Source organism: Lethenteron reissneri, chromosome 49 (assembly GCF_015708825.2).
Source record: "Lethenteron reissneri isolate LAM-NWPU_2019-01 chromosome 49, ASM1570882v1, whole genome shotgun sequence".
Lineage (NCBI taxonomy): Eukaryota > Metazoa > Chordata > Hyperoartia > Petromyzontiformes > Petromyzontidae > Lethenteron > Lethenteron reissneri.
In genome coordinates this window covers 2340808-2363230 of record NC_083827.1, presented here as the reverse complement: position 1 = coordinate 2363230, position 22423 = coordinate 2340808, and the positions used below count along the sequence as shown (strand labels likewise).

The following is a 22423-nucleotide window of genomic DNA, read 5'->3' as shown; positions in this document are numbered from 1 at the left end:
GACTTTACCGAAAGAACCAAGAATATAAATATATAGAAGACAAGACGGCGTCTCAGAGAGCTACATTAAACATATAGGTTGAACTTATTTCACACTGTACGTAATCAACTGTGCTACAGTAAAATACACTTGTGAGTACAGTACAAAAAAACGTATGTTATTACAAATTTTTATTTCTGAAACAATGCTTACCATCTTTATTATTCTTAGTGCTAATTCAGATACCCCAATAAAGCCCTCATAGATTGTTCATACAAAAGAAACCAGGCGGTTGGTAGGATCTCTATTGGTTTTGGTATAGCTGACATCATTAAGTAGGTCCTGAACTTTGTTATTGTATGTGGTTTTGTCCATGATGACAGTGGCATTGCCCTTGTGGGCTGAGAGGATGACTCTGTCATCTCTCCTTTTTAGTTGAGAAAGCTCAAATGCGCTCATCCTTGCTGATGTTGCTAATAGGTGTCTTAGCGTTTTTGAGGATTGCAGCGATTTCCGATCTTGCCAGGTCTGCAGGAATGTGTCCCAAACGCTTTAGGGCGACGTCGACCTGGGCAATGAAATCATCAACTGGGATGTGTTTAGGGGTGACTCCGAAATTCAACCTTTTAGCGAGAACCGATTTTAGACTGTCAGAAATTGGGCTGTTGCTCTGATTGATGACAATCTTGTCACCATCTACATTTTTAATGCATGAATCTGGCTTCTTATTGGAAAGGAGGTTTAACTTGGAAATCAGGTTATCTTTGCATTCAGCTTACATTTACAAGCACATTTCTTACATTGACATGCTAATCTCTCACAATACAATGACCACCCCCACAGCTTCGTTTGTCAAGATTTCGATCTTACATTTACATGCAAATTTCATCTCTAGCCCCTCCCACTGACCCTTGGGCTACACCCATCCCAAACCCTTTATCACTCCTTACCTTAGCAGCGCTCCCACCATATATTCTCATCAGCTCTCCCGCGATATTTATCACCTGATGACGATTGCTTGTGTTGTGATCGAAGCGTCATGATATTGTTATTTTTTTTATTTGATCTATCTACGTGGCTTTACCGAAAGACCCAAAGAATACAATATTTATTAATACGCGTGTAAAGATCCAATCCCCCACCAGTAATCTGATGAATTATCTCAATTCAGGGTTAAGGTGAATTGTCACAATTGTAAAAAAAGCAGTGGAGAAATAATTCAAACACAAATCACAATATATTTGCATGTGGTGTTACATGTACCTTAAAACTCCAACACAGAATTTAAAATGTACAATTACACTTTTATAATGAACGTTACAATATCTTAAAGCTGTGAATGTAAATCATACTTAAACTTTTTTTTATGATCCCCAAAATCTATTTTAAATGTAACGTTTGTGTAATTACATTAGACTTGTGTCAACTGCTGGAAAATGATGCTTTCAAAACTAACTAGTAATTTGCTGACATTTTGGTTTATTTTCAACAAATATACATCTCACGAATACACCACATATCAAACTGGGCTTTTGAATAAATTCGTAATTATAAAAAAAGAATTTGCAGATAATTTCCCTGCACATAAATCGTGCACTATCATAACATATTTCATGTTCTTGGGATTCAGTTTAAAAAAATTATTAACAAAACTAAAATGAAAAAGTCATAATATATTTTCTTACCTTTAAAATTTTCCCCTTTCCTTCCCACTGTTGTTTCACTAGATTTCCCAAATATGCGATCAACATCGTGTCCCGACACAAAGAGCTATCAAATGGCACAATAAACGTTGACGATCCACCCACTCATGCATATGCACTCAAGCCCACCCAAAGAGTAACAAACCAGTATCGGATAGGCGCAATTTTGGCTTACATTATAGATTTTTCATACAATAACGACATAAATTCCGTTCTACCCATGAGTACACGAAGCTCGCCACGTTTCCATTTCCTACTAGCATCTGGACCAGGTGAGTTGAACCAAACTGACCCAGCCAATTCACCTCCCTTGCACATTCTCAAACTTCCAAATGAGGCTGTCCACATAATGTAAGGAAGTGGTGGGACACCTGCGGCCCGTGGAGCCCCCCCCCCCTCCCGCTTTTGGTGACCTGGTCTGTGTCTAAGGTGATGTTTGGAGTCACGATTAGTGCACAATCAACGATGTCAAGCTTGTGGCCCGCTTGAGGTGAAGGAGGGGTGCTCACGTGGCCCACTGACTCGTCTAGGTTGCCCATCACTGATGCAATGAGTGATGTTACTTGTGTCATCCGATTGAGTACTCGGAGGACTATGTTGCGTCTGTTCAATTGGCCTTCATTTTCTTCTGCATTGGCCTCCAAAACGATGCCCCCTAACCTGCCCCACGCGGTCGCGTGATGTCACTGGCCTCGCTATCCTGAATCAGCCCTCTGAGAGGGCCTCCCTTGGTAACCGTTGGTTGTAGTCTGCTCGACTAAGTCGGTGTGGACGCTCGGTCATGGTGAGCCTTCCAGGCGCCAGTGGTTATTTCTCAACACAGCTTGTGTCTCTGAGGAAGGTTTCTTATGTGGCAGTAAATCCACATTTTGTTTTGTCTCCAAAGCTGAAATGGGCCAAATTAAGCGACAGACCCATATGTACAATGATATTTGTGTTGTGCAGGCCATTGGCGATCATCAGCTTGATCCACTAGTGACCGAGATTAATTACATTTGGCTGAAATCAAGTTTGAGCCAAGTCGGTGATGCTGACCAAATACCATTTGGCTGAGTGCCCCTGACATGGCATCAGCCTAGGATATAGGAAGGATACTGCACAGCATTCGTAGACCTAGACTGAAAAATATATCTGAGTTTTGGTCTGTGGTAAAAGTGGCGACCCTACACCAGACCCATAAACCAAGCTAGTCTGCGTGGCTGCCTCGTTAACATTTAATGGTTTAAAAATTAATGCACAAAAATATTAACATTATAAAACATTTGTTTCAACAAATACATGTTCTGCATACGTTTTTATTCCACTAGTAAAAAAACATATACGAATAAAAACGTAGATATTATTTGTGTCAGTAATATTTGCAGTAAAGACATCCACATTTGTATCGAAGAAAGCTACAATTATTCCAGCTGAACAGAGGCGTAGATGGTTTTTTCTTGCTTCACTACTGCAGAGTTTTTTCTGCGGGTCTTCTGGTCCAGATCCAAGCTAGCATAATGGACATGGCCATCCACTTCAATATCCTGCAATCAAAATTAAACGCATGCATACATTGTTATTTGTATTGCACTTGTTTACCCAGCAATCTCGCTTTTTCACAAATATCATGCCAAGTTTTTTTGCAGATATTTCCATGCGCAATCCCAAGTGAGTGATTACCAAATAATGTTTCAAATACTGGGAAGTGTGGCCAATGCAAGTAACATTGCATGGTGTTTGTTTTAATCTGTTGGAGGTAACCAGAGAACTTGGAGGTTCCCCACGCAGATCAACGGGAGAGAATACAAACTCGGCACAGAAAGGCACTCGAGTCAAGAATTGAACCCAGGTGTTTCTTGCTGTGAAACACAATTACTACTACTGTGTACACCCTACCTGCATGAAACATGCAATAGAGCACTTGGTGCATTATGGGAAAAACTTACTCCCAAACATGATTCATTATGCAACTGTTCCATGACAGATCAGATAACTATTTATTCAAAGCAATTTGAGGGCTTCACTTTGGATAAGAGTAGCATAATTAAACATGCTGATAGAATGCATGATAACATTAAATGATAAGCGCATTGACTGGGTTTTCTCTACAATGAAAGTGATGGAGGTTATTATCACCCCACTCGACGATTTTTTTTTCAAGTCAGAAATGAAGAGAGTGACGTTTCAGCAGCTTGGACAGCGAAAATTGTAGTTGATTTCCATTTATTCCACTGTTGGATTATATTTTTTCCACCTGAGGACGACCCCTTGTGTTGCGATCGAAACGTCGTGATTTATTTTATTTTATACCTACTTGACTTTACCGAAAGAACCAAAGAGTAATAAAAAAAACCTTTATCATAATAAAAAATAATGTTGGAGACAGTACGGAACCTTGATATTCCAGAATTGATAGTGATTACAACAGGTTTCTTCCCGGTGTGACGAATATTGATGTAGTGGTACAGCTGTTATTTTACATTGAGGTGGTTAACGAGCCAGATGATAACGTCAGGGGTAGCGGAGTCTATCACTGTGATGATGACTCCTACGTTTTTTTATGAATCCGAGATTGTGTTCCATGGTCTGTTATATGACGGGCTAGCTAACTTCAGCACCTGCATATATAAACCACACACGTCTCAACACGGGCAAACTGCCATCCTTCCTATCATGTTGTCCTTGGTGTCTTTCATCTGCGAGTCGACTCAGCTACTGCTCTCCGTGCTTTGCATTGGCTCTCTTTCGCCAGCAGGACGAATAATACAATCTCCCGCCTTTGTCATCGCGCCTTCACCACCAATTTCCCACCGCCACACCTCACCTCACTAATCTCGCCTTGCACCGAAGCTCATGGCAGAGCCCCTACGCAGCAGCGTCACTAAAATGTTACTTAGGCCAACAAAGGTATCGAACTGTTACAGCCTCACGTCGGTTCTCTGCTACCGCCCCCTTGGTGTGGAACTCCATCTCCTTTTGCACATCCGCAACATCAAATGCATTCTGACTTTCAGGTTTTCGAGCAGCCCTGACTTGTCTGAAAAATCTGGTGCGTTATAGATGCCATTATTATTATAACATACCATTCATAATTCTGTGGTGGTATCATTCGTTATTAAGGCAACACCATATTTACAAGTATTTGCATGCATATATAATGGTAGTATTTACATGTAGTGATTGTTCTTTTGTTACTGTGTGACGCGTACCGTAGTATGTCCTCGTGTGAGATGGGTGTTCTCTCTTGGCACCGGTGTGGGAATTCCTGGTTTTGGAACAACAACTCATTAAAATTAATTTCATAAGGCGTTTGACTGGAAAATCCCACGTTATTAACGTCTCTGTGCGGTCTGTAGGGGATTGGTATTCGCCCATGTCCCTTAAATAACTCGCACTAACCAGATTGGTGAAGTATGGTAAAAAAAAACTTTACAAACCTGCACGACATGGGTATACCCTTATCCAGTGGTGGGTTGACAAGGGCTGTGCAACATCAACACCGGCTGCTCTTCACCACTGAGCCAGGATATATTGGGAGGTCTGGGCTGAGTATCCAACGCAGCCATAGCATCTGCATGAGCAACAGTCCTAAAACTTGCCCATGTACCCCTTGGTATCAGGAGGAGGGGGTATAAATTCCATAGGCACTCGGTCTACTGTCAGGTCAGAGGAACTGACCGCTTATTTCTCTAAAAAGTTTGAAAAAATTAGAAGGGCCATTCTGGTCTCCAACGTGCCTCTCTCTATGCATGCCCCGTCCTCTCCTCTTCCAGTGTCCCCTCTACTCGCACTCCCAATTCTCTCACCAGTCTCCCCGAATGTCGTACTTCACGAGCATCATTTCCACATTAATAAAAGACCTTCATCATCCTGAATCCCATCCCCACAACACTCATCTCTCTGTCGAGCATTATTAACATGCTACTACCTATGCCATACATTTTACGTGCATAATTATACCACACTGTGCATTTTGTATATATATAATCACCAACCACTGACTACTTATAGAGATGCCAATGTAATAGTTTTTCTTACCCTTTTTTTGCTTGACCAGTTTGAAGATTACCACGACCAACACTGTTATCAAAACAGCCATCATTGCAAGAGAGATGAAAAATAGCATCTTGTATTTCCTCAATGTGTTGTCACATTCAGTGCCTTGAGTTGTGTGTGAGTTCTCACAGCCAGAAGGACCTGAGCTGGCCACCTCTGAGATGCATCTTGATGGATTCGTGGTGACATTTCCCACTGGTTCGGTCCCTGTGAACATTAGCAAGAACATTAATTACACCACTAGAAACAACACACATTGCCTTGTGAATTGTTACACCGCGCTACTCACAATTATAGCCCGTTAACCTCACTGACCATAGAAAACTGTGAAACTATGAAATCCCCTTGAAATTGCATTGCTTAACAGTTTTAAATATAGGAATGTTGTTATGGATCACCAAAGTAGCTGACCCGACACGAGGTCACACTATAAGAGTTTGCACATCATTTTACACCGTGCCACCAAAAACCACAATTATACGTGTATGTGGCTGTATCTCAGAGGGTGTGAACGCAGCCAGTCGTCTGGAAATTTTTGAAACTTGCTAACACGGGGCCACTTTTACGTGACTGATCTTCCTCTTTTTCTGTAACTGCCTCGTCTATTAAAAGCATATACTGCATACATTGTATATGCCTCCTAGTACCCATGATTGGCATGGATAATCATCGACAACAGGATATGCACCCAGTGCCTTATATCAAAGTGGATATGAGGAGTCCCCACTGGTAAAAAGAATGCTAAGCTGTACGGTCATAGCCCATGTGTGTTTGAGCGAGCAATGTGATCGGGTAACGAGTACTCTGATTGCCTGTCTCAGCTAATCAAAAACAATGCAAATCAGCCAATTCCGGCACTAATGGCCCTGTTTTTTACGTAAAAAAATGTCAGTCAGGGGCGTGCCTGTAATAAATTCAGAGACGGAATTAGAGTTTTAGAACAAAAGCCAACGTTTATTGGCAGCATGCGTACACAATCTTGGGGTTTCAGTTCAACCCAGTTCTTCACGCATAACAGTACGCATTATAGGATTCCTCCAGTCTAAATAAATATGTTGGTTCTGATGTCCAATGCACCGCAGCGTCACACTTGTCACGAGAGCGACATAATCGCCGTTTTGCCACTCCCCAATAGTTACACCTCCGCAATCTTGCTCTGAACTTATTTATTAACTGTATACTCATTACTCTGTAACGGGTTGGGGCATCTGGCACATTGTGCCGGCCGACTGGCCTAACATTATCTATTATTATGATGCAAGAAAATGTGCTGGCTCTTAAAAATCCCACAGGCTTCTGTTGAGTTGCCTGATTATTAAGGAGTATCATCCCACCATCGGGCTCGGCGCTGATAAAATAATAACCTTGCTTACTTGGCTGGTGGAAGAGAGCATGTGATGGCCCTATCGGGGTAATTGTCTCAGCTCCTGCTACATATATGGGGCATGTGATAAACCAGAGGCAGCATTTGCTCAGCTCATCCTAGTTTTAAGTTTGACCAACACTGGCGTCTTGGCTGGCTGGCCAGGTCACCCTGACCACGTAATCTGGGACGCTGCCTGCGATGGTGGCTGTGTTCAGTGGTTCTGTTTGTGAGAAGACAATTGCTGTTCTTAAATCACCCAGAGCTCTGTTTGGGAATTGGTCTGACGGCGCTAAACGGGCCCTTTTGCAACCATATTTCCTCGCCAGTACCTACTGCCTTTAAATGTACATGCTCATTTGGCCCTTTCCATTATTGGATAACAAATTACTAAATTAAGTTTGAATTTCCCACCGCTGGACTATTTGGCCCAACCTCTGGCTTCTGATTCGTCAGATGGCCCATGGCTATTATTCTGCTCTGGCATCCCTCGTTCAGCCAGTCCTCCTTGACTCTACCCACGTGCTTCTGATTAATAAGTGAGCCTGTGCTGTTAGAAGTTGCATGGTTGTAATAGCGACGAGCCTGCTATTACAATCGCACGTCACGTATCGTTTGCTTGAATACTACACCTAGCCGTGTCGCACGATAGACTGCTACTAACAACACGACGATGTTCAGAATCAGAATCTTTATTTAGATAGGAAGAATCCGATGAGCCACACTTACAGCGCCAAATAAACTGACATTTAGCCGGCACTCACAGACCACTGCATGCAAGAATCCTTTTACACACACAACTCCCAAGTGTTTCAAGTGTTTATTCCACGTTATCAACTCCAATGGAGAAATGGGGGTTATTTGGAATGTCTCAAAATATGCCCACTGTGTCACACCTTAATCGTTAAGTAAATTATAAATCAAGCAACTGCGGACGTCAGTGAAATCAATATTAGCTCACTGCATGTGTAACACATATTTGTTACTATTTATCCTACAGCTGTGTGGACACATAGATATGGTAGGAATGCAATTGCAATGTTTGTGTTGACCCCATAACAAATAAAACAAAAATCAGGCCTGGATGTGAGGTTTCAGATCATTAGAAATTAATATCGGAATAATCCTCGAGCCTGAAGTGATGTCACAAATATGAGGTCGGCGCCGCGCTTTTCCCGCCAAAACTAGTTGCACGTGGCACGTCACGATTTTCTCCACAAATATGTTTTACATTCCTGGTGACTGAAACAAACAAGATCTGAGAGAAATTGTCTTTACGAATACAACATCCGAATTTATATCCCAAACTCATCACAAATACGAAGCTGTAAACGTTTCACCATACAGAAATAACGAAACCGTAGTCCGATGTTGGTTGCACAGTTCACCATTGGTGTTTACCTTTTTCTCTTATGATGAGTTGATATTCTAGTCTCTGCATGATTTTAGAAATATTCGTAGTGTATAGGCAGCGGAATGACCCCAGATTCTCAATACGTAAGACAGGTATCAGCAGAGAGAAATGGTGTTGGGCCTCGCAAATGATTGACAACGCGCAATTCCCATCCACACGTTAACAACCCAACTATTCAAAAGCGCATTCTCCGGTGTCCATATAATCGCTCTGAAGTCGTTTTGCTCCGTGTCACCATCCGTGTATCGTACATCACGACTCTTCTCCACGTCACCTCTTCAAGGAGCCATCATCAACACCACAGGGCAGCACAACCTGATCTCCTTCAGTCACCAATATGTCCCGGGTTTCGTTGGCGGTGCCTAGGAGTGGTGGGACAAGGGGCCGGGAAGACGAGGGATATAGCAAGGATTGGGGGGAGAAAAAAATAGGGAAGAGGTCAATATACATATATTTAAGCACATGCACACGTATATATTTAAAGCAGTTGTACCCCATTTCCATATGGAAATACTGTGCAGTATTCGGCACACATATGTGTACGACACAAATGAAAGTGTGTACATCAGAGCCCTAAATGGAATTGAGCAAGCAGTGTTCGCTTAGCTACATTTAAACGAGGATCGATCCATGTGTTATGATATCTTGTTTTAAATTATGTTATTATATTTATATGGGACAGGTGGATGTGATGTGACACAATCTCAGGGGGTCTGTTTTGTAATGTTATTAAACAAACGCAGCATGACATAGTGCACTGTATACAGCAATTATATTGGCTAGTTAACGTTATAAATGTATCATATCTTCTACAGCTTTAGTAATCTCGTTACTGAAGAACAACTGTAAGACATAAATAGGTTTCCATGATAAAAGTTAATTTTTTATAAAAACACGTAATTTGAAGTGGGTAATTTGTGGAAATGAACGCAGTATAATTTGTTATTATCTGTTTTTGTTAAGCTCATTCTATGTATTATGCTTACATTCAAGCAGTTATGTGACTGGTTTGCACGGTGGCCACTGGATCAATAACGTGGTCTATGAGCTGCTTTGTCCAAGGGTGCTGTCTACCCACAACCCAACACTCCCATTTCATTGCCCATCCCTTACCCAAGTAAGCCAATATATTACCGTCATGCAATTATATATATGTCTTGTACAGGTAGTTTTGATTCGACTTACGTTCATAAGGACATTTTAAATTAATTATATTGCATGTACACGAGGAAAGCTACATGTAACTTAAAATATGAAATTCGTTTGTCGTGTATGTGCAAGATCGTTAAAGTGCAATGCACATTTGTGCAATGAGCGCGCATCATCAGCAGAGGAATGTGGAATCGGCACGGTCAGGCACAGGGCCGCCAATTGAGATGAGCACGACTTCTGCCAATGTGAATAGGGGAACACTGTGATTTTTACGATGTGAATAGGGGGACATTGTGGCTTTGACTATGTGAATAGGGGGACATTGTGACTTTTACGATGTGAATAGGGGGACACTGTGGCTTTGACTATGTGAATAGGGGGACACTGTGACTTTTACGATGTGAATAGGGGGACATTGTGGCTTTGACGATGTGAATAGGGGGACATTGTGGCTTTGACTATGTGAATAGGGGGACACTGTGGCTTTGACACTTCAAAACCTAGTGGTGTGTGAGCTCTCGTAGGCCTAGGTTTAAACGTGAACACGTTTTGATATAATTATAAGCATAGACTGAACGATCGTTTAACCAAAGTTCATATTTTTATGCATGTTTCAATATCACTGAGGCATGTAGATTTGTATATACCGGCAAGATACATATAGATATTTATTGGATGTGGTATTAATGATGTGTCCACGTAAACACTCGTTGTTGTAATGTGCTGCAATAGGCTAAAGGGTGACTTTGGACTAAAATCTTACATTATTCACATACAAGTAATATATAGTGTACATTTTGTGAAACTTCTGTCTCACTGTACGTGTCCAAGCGTGCTTATCGAAAGTATAGTCAGTTGTATAATTACCAAAGCAGCAATACTTACTACAAATCCACAAACTAATTTAGTGCTGAAAATTGAATGTAGTGCGTGTTTACGATGAGTATAGTCACTCCTTTAATTAATGCATTTTTCAAGGTACCGACGCTATGGATAAATGAGATAAAAGTTGCTGCATTCACACGGGGTACCGTTTATACGTATGTAGGTGACTTACGACGATTGATCAGAACGGCGTGATCAGAGTTGTGAGTAACAATTCGAAGTACTGCATAAAGAATATATATGTGTGTGTGACTGATGACTTAGTGCACGCATTGAAGGGTAGAACTCGTGTGTGCAGTGAAGTTCCAATTGAATACTGTGAAATACAGTTTAACTCAACTGTTATTCATTGAAAATTTAAAAAAAGGTATGAATTCAAAGCGTATTGTAATGTTATTACATTATCTGATAGGAAAATAGTAATTAATTATTCCATTCCAATAACGTAAATAACATGGTTGTTCATCATAGAGGTGTTTGGGTTAGATCGCGTGAATATAAATGTGTCGTTAAACCCGCCACAACCTGACACAGCCAATTAGTAAGGTTTGTCACGTTAACAAAACATGCTAATTCGTTATTGAGTTCAGCACACCGGTAGCGTGTTGGAGAGTAAACTCACAGCATTTACCGTGACGTTTTGCCGGTAATTAACAACCAGCCTCATCAGGCGACAGCCAGAGTTTTGGAAAAAGCCTCCCGTTTCAGTCTTACATAGACCTTGTTAATTTATTAGGAACATTTTATTGATGGAGAATTCCAATGGGGATGGAGACCCCTCTGTAGTAGTAACATTTCGCTTGCCTAAAAACGCACGAGGGACTGCGACATCCCAAACGGTTTACCCCAAAATACAACAGGACAGCGAGCATTTGTTACTTCTCATGCCCTAAAAGTGCAACTAGCCTGGCACACGTGCCAAGGTGACACTATCGCCACTTAATTGTGAATTATCGTAAGTGTTGGTGGAGATCGGTTGAGTTGACCTGCGACCTGTATTTGTGCTTACAACCTACCAAGTGTAAGTCACGCACATTACACACGGTCACGGTGGCACATAGCCAGGGCAGAAGTAGAATATACATTACTTAGGGCCTCAAGTAGCTCATAGGGTGACCATGGGCACATTGCTTGACCATTGTTATCCATGTAATCGCTAACAATTCTGCAGAATTAAGTGCATGTGTGTTCAGTTGTCCATAGTTGATAAGTAACGACTATGCTGTTAGCATGCAAGCATTGACAGAGTTGTGAGAATTACATTGGCTTGGCAGTGAGAACCGTAAAGTATCATGAGCCTTGTTCGCACAACTTTAAAAAAAACACAAACTATTATTTGGCAAACAAGCACACGTATCATTACACATTTTAATGGAGCTGTTAGTAAGTATTTGCAAACGTCAGTCAGCTTACATGTTTGGTACTGTTTTCCACTCGATATTTTATAGGATAATGTTTTGTTTTGACTGAATTCTAGTTAAGAAGAAACAAAATATATAAACGCAGCGCGGGGAGGGTTCGGCTCGCGACAGCAGTGGTGGTCGTGTTTGTAAGCTACACTAAATTATACACTATTTTTCGTACCTTATTTTACAAGGTAAAGCCCACAAAGCTATATAGCTCTTTTTCAGAAGCGACCTGGCCACAAATGATAGCTCAACAAAGTGGCTTAATTATGTGGAAATATATAGCATCCAAATACTCTAAACGCATGTTGATTCTAAATGTGGAGGGAAAAAAATCCACCCGACCACAGGGAGAACCTGCAAACTAAATATACACCACGCATCAGGGTAGGAATCGAAACCACAACCATCATGAATAAAGGGCGAGGTAGTTAACATCTCGCCACCGTGGCGCCCCTCTCGCTAAGTAACTCTATAAATATAAAATAAGATAAGCTGCAGTGAGTGAGTGCGTACGATGGGCCTTCTTGTTTGTTCAGATCTGATATGTAATCCAAACTAATGGAAAACCTAAATTAGTTTAAATAAAACTTACTCATTGGAAACACCATGTAGAACAGAATTATATTTCCCAGAAAGTACATTTTTGAATCTGAAAAACAAAAAACAGAACATTTGTGAGAATCAAAGTTTTCCATTTGTTGTTTAATGTATGCATACGTAATATAATGGCAAACATTTCAAAAAGGAGCACTTGTTAACTAATTGTCGGCCAACACAAAAACACAACACAAGAGTGAAAATATGACGAAATTGTAAATGACAAAAATAGGTACCAGAAATGTTTTACTGGTTGCATTCCGCATAGCATTATGCAAATGCAGTACACATATAAAGAGGCTGCTTGCCGAGAACAACGGCGAACAATGGAACAACGCAGGTGTCCAGAATAAACACAACATCATTTAAGACCCAAACATTGCACCTCCTGACTTTCATATTCCTCCTCCTCTAAGACACATGTGCAACCAACAACTGCATCAGAGCATCAACAGGCTAGAATCAGAATATGTATTTATACTGGAAGAATCCGATGAGCTATAAAGCTCTTTGGTTCTTTCGGTAAAGTCTACGTGACTTTCAGTTCAACACGTAGGCTTTCGCGACCAATATTATTCATAATCAACGTTTTTGGGTTTAGATCTACGTGACTTTACCGAAAAAACCAAAGAGTAATTCCTGCAGTCACGAAAGCTTCAAATCAAGTTTGAGCTATAAAGCTTTTTTTTAATATGTCCAATAAGGGCGGGTCACAATGTTACAATAACAAACAATATTGGAAAGGTAAGCAAATCAATCACAAATACAACAAAACTAAACTATTTTTATTTTAACAGTTAAAGCCCACTGAGCTATTAGCTTCTTTTCCAGAAGCAACCTGGCCACAAATTATAGGGCAAGGGAGTGGCTTTATCATGTGGAAATTTATAGCAGCCAAATGATCTGAAAGACACAACTCACAGTCGTGTGATTGTTGCAATGCAACCCAACCTGTGCACCACACAGTCATCTCCTGTAGTATGTGCTCCTTTAACGGGGGAGGAACAGCAAAACTGCACGAACTCTCCCGAAAAAATTTCCATACGCAAGAATATAATAAAATACAGTACCTTAAAATATAAATAGTAAACCACTGACAATTGAATCTGTCCATAATAGAGGTGTTTTGGGGTTAGATTGCGTAAATATAAATGTGTCGTTAACCCACCACCACCCGACACAGCCAATTTGTAAGGTTTGTCATGTTAACATAACGTGCCAATTCCTTACTAGTGCAGCACACCCGTGTGTTGGAGAGTAAACCCACAACATTTACAATTTCGGGTACGACGTTTCACCGGTATTTGCAACTAGCATCATCAGGCGACAGCCAGATTTGTGGAGAAATCCTCCTGTTTCTATTATAGATAATATTGGTCGCGAAAGCCGACGTATTAAACCAATTAAATCAGTATTGAAAATGTTAACTCAATTATGGAAAGCAGCACGCCGATGTGCACGACAATTAACATTTCTGTTGTAACATTGTTGTGCCGTTTGTTGTCACGTTAAAAATGTATTTTGACCCGCTTCCAAATTTCCTACCTCGGCGCTTTTCATAGCCAACTCTGCGTCCCTCGTCGCCACGTTAACGGCTAATACGGTGATTGTGAGCGTTCATGACAACATCGTACGTTGTTCATGGCCTCAACGCATCTCAACGCAAGACGGTCACGACCTCGCGTCACATCGCCTGCCGCTCTTGATCCCCTCTTGCGCTGCAGCACAGGGGCCAACGGTTCATTGTAAGCGACTGACCTATTTCCGAGGGCCTCGCAAGCATAGGTGGCCCATATTTTAGTTTTGTGAAGGAGCCGAAATGGCACGTTTGCAGCCGAAGAGGTTGGCTCAGGGTTATTTCCATTGGATCCTGAATACGGCTCGGTTCAGACTATATTGCTTATGAAGGCATTTTTTCTATTCTACTTAAATAAGACGTTGATATCTGTTTCAAATTTTACTCCAAAGACACACCTACCATGTGGCCGTTAATGCAGTACACACTCAAGTTATTATTAATCGCCAGGTATTTATTTAGTTGAAGCCAATTACATCGCAAAATGTAAACATTTATGAATGCAATCCATGTGATTGCTATAGAGGTATAACCAGGCGTATTTATTGCCATTTGATGCCACATTTAAATGTGTAGTCATCGTATCTGCCTATTCGTACAGGATAACACATGTGGGGTATGATGTCAACTGTAGACGTATAGCGGAGGAAAAAATAAGTGCACATGGGACATTCATCCTCTTAATATTACGAATATGCAAAGGAAAACCAGTTTATTGTAACCGAGTGCATGCAACACGGTAAAGACAATTTTTTTTTAGGTTAGATTAATTAAATGTAAATGTCGTTAAACCTGCCACAACCTGATACAGCCAACTAGTAAGGTTTGTCACGTAAACAAAACATACCAATTCCTTACTAGTACAGCACACTGCTGTGTTGGAAAGTAAACCAACATTATTTACCAATTGAAGACGACGTTTCGTTGGTGATTACAACAATCAGCTTCATCAGGTGATTTTCCAGAATTACAAATCGCTATAATTGTCAATCGCCAGAATTGCAAATGGCCTGATGAAGCTGGTTGTATTCACCAGAGAAACGTCGTACTCAAATTGTGAATGTGGTAGGTTTACTCTCCAACACACCGGTTTTCTGAAGTAGTAACTAATTGTTACGGTTTTTTTACGTGGCATACCTTAAAATTTCCCTGTGTAGGGTGGTGTTGGTAGGTTAACGACATTTGTATTTACGCGATCTAACCCAAAAAAAGCCTTCATTGTGAATAATATTGGTCGCAAAAGCGTGTTAAACTGGTAGAGACAAAACAAGTCGACTGTTAGAATTTAAGATCACCTCATTGCAAAATCAGGAAAATATGAAAGTTTCAAAAGAGACGATGGAAGACTGAGAGAAAAGGGAGCGTTGAGCTTACCTTTTGGCTTAAAGCGGAGCATGAAACAATGTGGCTTGCAACGCACGCATTGCGTGAAGCTGCTACCAAACTACACGAGAGGTGAACTCTGAATCAGACTTCTGCATCTCTTCCTACAGGTGCGGGATTGTTGATCTTTGATAAATTAAAGCGAACGGCACTGCTGCCAGAGATTATCATCTTTCTTTTTTAGAGCCAGTTACTGGAAATATTGGTCACGTCTGGAGGTTTTTCCATTGCTCTCTGGTGGAAAGTTTAAAATGTTCCATTTCTGGCTTGAATGGAAAAAAACTGCTTACACGTGCTTAATAACACTTTTTTGGCATTTTATTTTAGAAATAACACTTTTTGATAAATAAATTACAGAAATTACATTAAAGTAACTATTGTTTGTTTTGTATGCAGTCATAATGGGGGAGGGGGGTAGAAAGAACTTGGCCAAATACACAAATCCAGCAAGAGCCACAAAGAGACCCCCAACATTCACGTGGACATCGAGAGAGACATGAAAACGACATAAAAATCCAACACAGTGTCAATAACAATATGACCTTGAACTGGCAACATACATGAAAGCACATTGAGCGGCTAAAGTCGGAGACTGCCCTTGTTTACAATATGGGGGTCTGATGAAAATTTTATTTAAACAATGCTCTCTAATGAACTATTTTGAAATAGGCATATGAATATTGACCTAATAATTGCTATTGAGTAACAGATACACTATTAAATTATCAAAAAGTATTCTAAATAAGCTCATATATGCTCAAAATAGCATGTTGTTGTCCTATTGCATTGTGGGAAGAAGTGTTCTTGTGAGCAGAAGGCACGATCTATTCAGCGATGCAATTAAATTTACATTGTATTTTTTTCGGAGGTATGTCCCAATCCACGGTGTAATGAATGAGTGGTGTTATTGTGACGGGTGTGGTTATGTTATCGGTCGGGCGTATATTAGCGCCACCTCGTGGCAATTGTGCGGGAATTGCGTAATAACAGCATGAGTAACACTGGCTCATGATTGGCCAAGGGTAGATGGGCAATAATTTAGGCTGCGGTCCCTTCTCCCAGATACACGTGGGTAGTCACGTGACCCCGCGTCAGAGCACGTGAGAGACGCATGGGGGATGTGGTGTGTGGCCGAGCCAAGTCATGACCTGGGATAATGACATTGCCGGCACGACTGGTGTACCGGCGTGTTAGTTTGCTGGCGTATTGGTGAGTCAGTGCAAATAAAAGGGCACCATTGTAGTTATTTAACATCTTCTGGGGCGCCGTGATGGCGAGATCTTAACTACCTCGCCTTGTATGCAGGAGGTTGTAATTTCAATCCCGACCCTGGTGCCTGTATATTTGGAGTTTGCGTGTTCTCTCCATGGTTGCATGGATTTTTATCTGGGTCCTCTGGGGTTTCCCTACAAATTTAGAAACATACATGTAGTTCAGTGGGCCTTACCTGGTAAATTAAAAAAAGTTTTGTTTCGTTAGTTTACTGGAGGCTCCCGGTGTGTGTGGTGGCTGAAGAGTGAGAGAGTGGCGCGCCGCTATCCTCGAGTGCGAGTGAGGAGCGCTGATGCCCTTGGGTGACAGAGATATGCGAAGCATGAGCGCTACTCATCTCTGACAATTAGATTTAACGATAATTGCGGACATAAGAACAAGACACAGTGGGCACGGGTTACATTATATCGGGCTTTTACTGCATCACTAAATGTCAATGTTCTCAATCACACAAATAAGAGACAGAAAACTCTGACATAATTCTAGATTTGAAGCTTTCAATTCTAGATTTTAAGCTTTCGTGAGCTCATGCAGTGAGCCTCCAGGAGACCCACCTTTTCCACCAACGGTCGGAGAAGCTCAAATGTAGTTCAGTTAGCCAGGTATTTCACTCCATGCATGCTTCCAGTAGTAGAGGAGGAGTATACTACTGAGGATTAAATTCCCACATCTCTGAACATGAATGCCCCCTGGGTCGGTTTGTTCTCATCAAAGGTACAATAGCGGAAAAAAATCACACTATGGAACGCATATACACCCCCCCCTCCTCAGCCAATTAACTCTCATCTACTAAAAATAATCAGCAAACTCCTACACCAGTGTTCCTCATTGTCCTGCAGGCCAAAAGTGTCTTTCGAAAACCCAAAGAGTGGCCCGTAAGCTGCCTCGCCCGTACACTATGCGTTTCGTATGTATTTATAATTTATAAAGTATTACTTATTTAATTCCCCTTTTCACGAGCTCAACTGTCACTTTAAGTGGTTCTTTCACCCATTTTTTTATTTAGCCAATCAAAAGAATGTAACCATATCTCTACTTTTCTTATTGGTTGTTGCTTTATAGAAGTGCATCAATACCTGGATTGCCCGATAATGCTGGATGCAATTACCAGCAAAACGTCGTACTCAAATTGTAAATGTTGTGGTTTCACGCTTCAACACACCGGTGGGCTAAAGCAGTGAACTATTTGTCTTTTGTCAACGTGACACTTTTTTACTGATTGGCCGTGTCGGGTGGTGGAGGGTTACGACACATTTATAAATAACGCGATCTAAACCCAAAAACGTTGATTATGAATAATACCTGGATTACACTGTTGAGCGCAATTATCCAGTAATTAGTTGGAGCGATAGAGTAGAAATTGGCAGCCTTCACGTGGCCTACTATGTTAAGTGAGAAATCATGAGTAATGCCATCAACGAGTTGACCGAAAATCGATCATCGATCTCCCGATCTCCAGAGCAACAACACAATCCACTACAATGGTCCTTTTCAGGGACAATCGACACGCCAGATAGGCCCTGGGACAAGGATCCTCCAATTGAACATTGAGGGACTCTCCTGGGCAAAGAACGAGTATCTCGCAAACATAATGAGACCCCTAAACATTGATGTCCTGTCGCTCAAATAAACCCATATATTGGATGCCCTATATGCCAGTCGTTACCACATCGATGTATACAACCTCACAACACAAGCACTGTGGTTAATGCAGACATGATTCCTTGTAAAAGGTTTTAGTTTGGTGTTTAAAAATCATAACACTTATTTTGTTGCCAGAAGAAAGGGGAAAACTCTATTGTCATATGTTGGTACTGGCAAAGGAGGTCTCATGATGTAGATGCTCACCCGAGCTCTCATTACTCTGATAATGCATTATCTTGGGGCTGTACACCTTTTGGCATCCTCTGGTCTAGCACCGTTTGAGACGAGGCTGAAAAGAAATCTGTCTCTGGTGTGGACCAATCAGTTTCAAGGACAATATTATCAGAGTATGTTTTTTGTTTGCATTCTGACCACAAGCATTGCGGTTAATGCAGACATGATTCCTTGTAAAAGGTTTCAGTTTGGTGTTTTAACATCTTAACACCTGTTCTGTTGCCAGAAAAAAGTGGAAACCCTATTATCACATGTTGTATTACGTTTCAAAGCTGCAATAGCTACGGGTAGCCAGGTGCATTTTTCTTATTTCAAGTAACTGCAAATGGTGATCAAGGACAGGACCCAGAGGCCCACGTGCACAGCAGAGAATGGGGCACGTCCCCAATTTAGATTTGGACGGACTCCGTGCTGAGGGACTGATCTGTGGTGTTGTGATGGGGAGGATGTGTCTGTTCATTAATGCAGAAACGCAATTTTTTTTCGGAATAAAGCTTTTCCGTTTCACAAACCTCTGGTGCTCTGGTGTTGTGGAGTCGCCCACTGTTCCAGAGGACAGAACACATCGCGAAGTATCCACTCATCGTCTCCGAACGTTATTACTTTTCTTGTCTATTTAGCTGACCTATCCCCCTCATTACGATTTGCGAGAGGAGAAAGATAGGGCGGACCGGCAACATGAGCAATATCTGAAACCGAGGAGGATGCACACCCTTCAATGAACTTATCGAGACTGCTTCCTGCCAAATTACAACAAGTGAGTCTCCAGAACTTTCTGAAGGCAATTTGAGCCAGGCCGTAGGCCCTCAACCTACACAAGTAAGGCCAAGCAAAAATGTGTGATGACAAAAAAATAGATGCTCTTAAGAACAACAGTGCACAGAACTTATCCAGTACGCTTTCCAGAGGGATCTACAATGAGCTAATGACGCGTGAAAGAAACTAAAAGCGTCCCCGAATTACCAGGAGTGTGTAGTTAATCATATTTTCAAATTGTATGGATTTTGGTGAAACATGAGAAGTCGTTAAGTCATGTAAAAATGTAAAGGAGTGCTTCATTGAATCTGTTGAAATTCTGTACGCTACATTTCCAAAGACAAAATACTGAAAGAGATCAGTCTCTTGTAACTATCAGACAACAGTTACAAGGTGATGCGAGGTTCTTGGCGCGGATGTATATGAAGCTCCAATGCATAATGGTAAGTTACATGTGAAATCTTGAATTCAAGCTTTCGTGACTGCAGGTCTTTCGGTAAAGTAATCTACGTGACTTTACCGAAAGACCCAAAGAATATAAGTTATATGTGGCCTAGTAAAATCACAACTTTCTGATGTGGTGGCCCTCCACAGTATATTAGTGGGGAGTACTGTCCTACACCAATGTGACCAAACACTCATTGCCGGAGTGGACTGGAACATAGCACAAGACCTATGGCTGGACAAAGCTCACCCCACCAAAACAATGTAATTATATTAGAGATCTCATTGCCCATACGATTGACCGATGGCAAATAACACATTCACAGTAAAAAGACGACACACATCTCAAGCCCTCAGTAAATCATCCTCCCACAGACAATTCCCAGCTCTATGACCATGCCCCTATTGTGTTCCGGTTCATATTTTATTCCCAAAATGCATGTCATAGGATCTGATCAATGGATCGCAACATGGAGGATATCAAGACCTTCTTGCCAATAGATTCAGCTCATCCCCTCCCCCACCTGCCACCTCCCCACTAATGGTATGGGGAGCCCCTCGAGGGAGCCGACTGGCACTCGGGGCTCACATGAGGAATGAGAGATGCAGGCAGATTCTTGAATTGGAAGTCCGCCTTTAGGTCCTCTACACACAGCCTCTACGTGCTCCGAAACACCAAAATTACAGCAAGAAGCCAACCAGCGCAAACTAAGGTTAAACCAGTGATTGAATGAGAACAATTCCAACATCTTCCTTAAATCCTAACTCATATTCAACAATCCAACAGTCTCCTCAGCAAGGTAGCTTGTGAGAATGGAGAAGGCCATAAGAGCCAACTTTCATAAAGCAATGATCAAGGATGAACATATTAATAATAATATAATACGAATGGAAGCACAGCGCTGAAATAAACAATTCAACCACTTCCACAATTTCATCTACTTCTCGGACAACCGAGGGACACACAATTCAATTATGTGTGCAGTATGTAGGAGAGCAGTCTGCAACATTGAACAAAATGCTTTCAAACACAAGCATGTGCTGAAGCAGTAATACATTAGCCACGTTTGTCCACCTGATGACGCTTTTACTATAATTGGCTGCGCCAGGTGGAGGAGGGTGCATACGACACACTTTTTACTTACGCGATCTGACCCAAAAATATATTTTGAAGCAGACCAAAATCTGTTCAATACCTGCTCAAAAATGTCCTGGTGTCCCAGTTGAAAATAGAGTAACTTTCATGTTTTTAATATATCTGCTTTTTACATTTATAAATTTCTGTCAGATGTGTATTGTTTGTGCAAATAAATGATACTGCTATACAGTATTCATATTTTCCTTCAGCAATTTCTCACTGTTGATTCCAAATTTTGGCGAAAAGGACAAAGGAAAATACAGTTGCAGGTTCAAAACATCGTCTTCTGAGATTACCCACAAACTTGAATTCCAAGTCAACATTTCAGCAGGTACATCACAATGGCTACAACATTATTCAACCGTGCCTGTGGAGAACAGCCTCTAGTTTTTATTAATCTTCACATTAAAAAAACAACTACATCAGAGTTGATGTTTAATATATAAGGAATACTCAGGAAATATGGACATCTTTGTAAATATATTGCATATGTTATATCAAAATATGTTGCAGGATAGCAGTGTGAACAATGCTTAAACATAAACTATAATTCTCATCAGGGAATAATTTATTCTGCCGTATTTTCTAGTTGTGTCCATCCGACAGATGTCTTCCAATTGTTTAGCAAACTTGTCGAACGCGATGTTTGTTGTGCTCATTTATCCCGAGCCCAATGTTTGTAGTCATCTTTATCAAGTTATCCTAACATACATTTCCTGAAGGAAGAATACAGTCCCACTCACCCCCATCACCCTGTGCGACTCCCCAGTCACCAATGTTGAGTCCTTCCGCTTCCTGGGCACTATTCTTTCCCAGGACCTCAAGTGGGAACTGAACATCAGCTCCCTTATCAAGAGAGCTCAACAGAGAATGTACTTCCTACGGCAGCTGAAGAAATTTAATCTGCCAAAGACAATGATGGTGTGCTTCTATACAGCTATCATTCAGTCCATCCTCACCTCCTCCATCACCGTCTGGTACGCTGCTGCAACTGCCAAGGACAAGAGCAGACTGCAGCGTATCATCCGCACTGCTGAGAAGGTGATTGGCTGTAATCTACCAACCCTTGAGGACCTGCACACTTTGAGGACCCTGAAGCGAGCGAGGAAGATTGCGGACGATTCCTCGCACCCTGGATACTCTCTGTTCCAGCTACTCCCCTCCGGCAGAAGGCTGCGGTCCATCAAGACCAAAACCTCACGTCATAAAAACTGTTTTTTCCCATCTGCTGTTGGCCTCTTCAACAAGGCCAAGGGCTTAAAATGACTTTTACACTTAAAATGACTGTTACACTTACTATAACATTTTATCTACATAATTACACCTTTCCATACTTACAACGTGTAATCTTATTTGTATTTTTGTATTTTAAGATTGCTTAATACGGCTAATTAACATTTTACATTCGCATTTTATAAGGTCTACTTATTCATAATTTT

At 41.3% G+C, this 22423-nt stretch overlaps 1 long non-coding RNA gene across 1 annotated transcript; it reads right to left on the bottom strand.

The window, feature by feature from the left end:
- Positions 1-152: 152 nt before the first annotated feature.
- On the bottom strand, positions 153-15638 carry LOC133354828 (uncharacterized). Its single transcript, XR_009756630.1, has 6 exons — positions 15488-15638; positions 12533-12589; positions 8482-8856; positions 5700-5924; positions 4871-4926; positions 153-3205 (listed from the first exon to the last, which is right to left on the bottom strand). It is a non-coding gene; the product is annotated as an uncharacterized LOC133354828 (long non-coding RNA).
- Positions 15639-22423: the final 6785 nt, after the last annotated feature.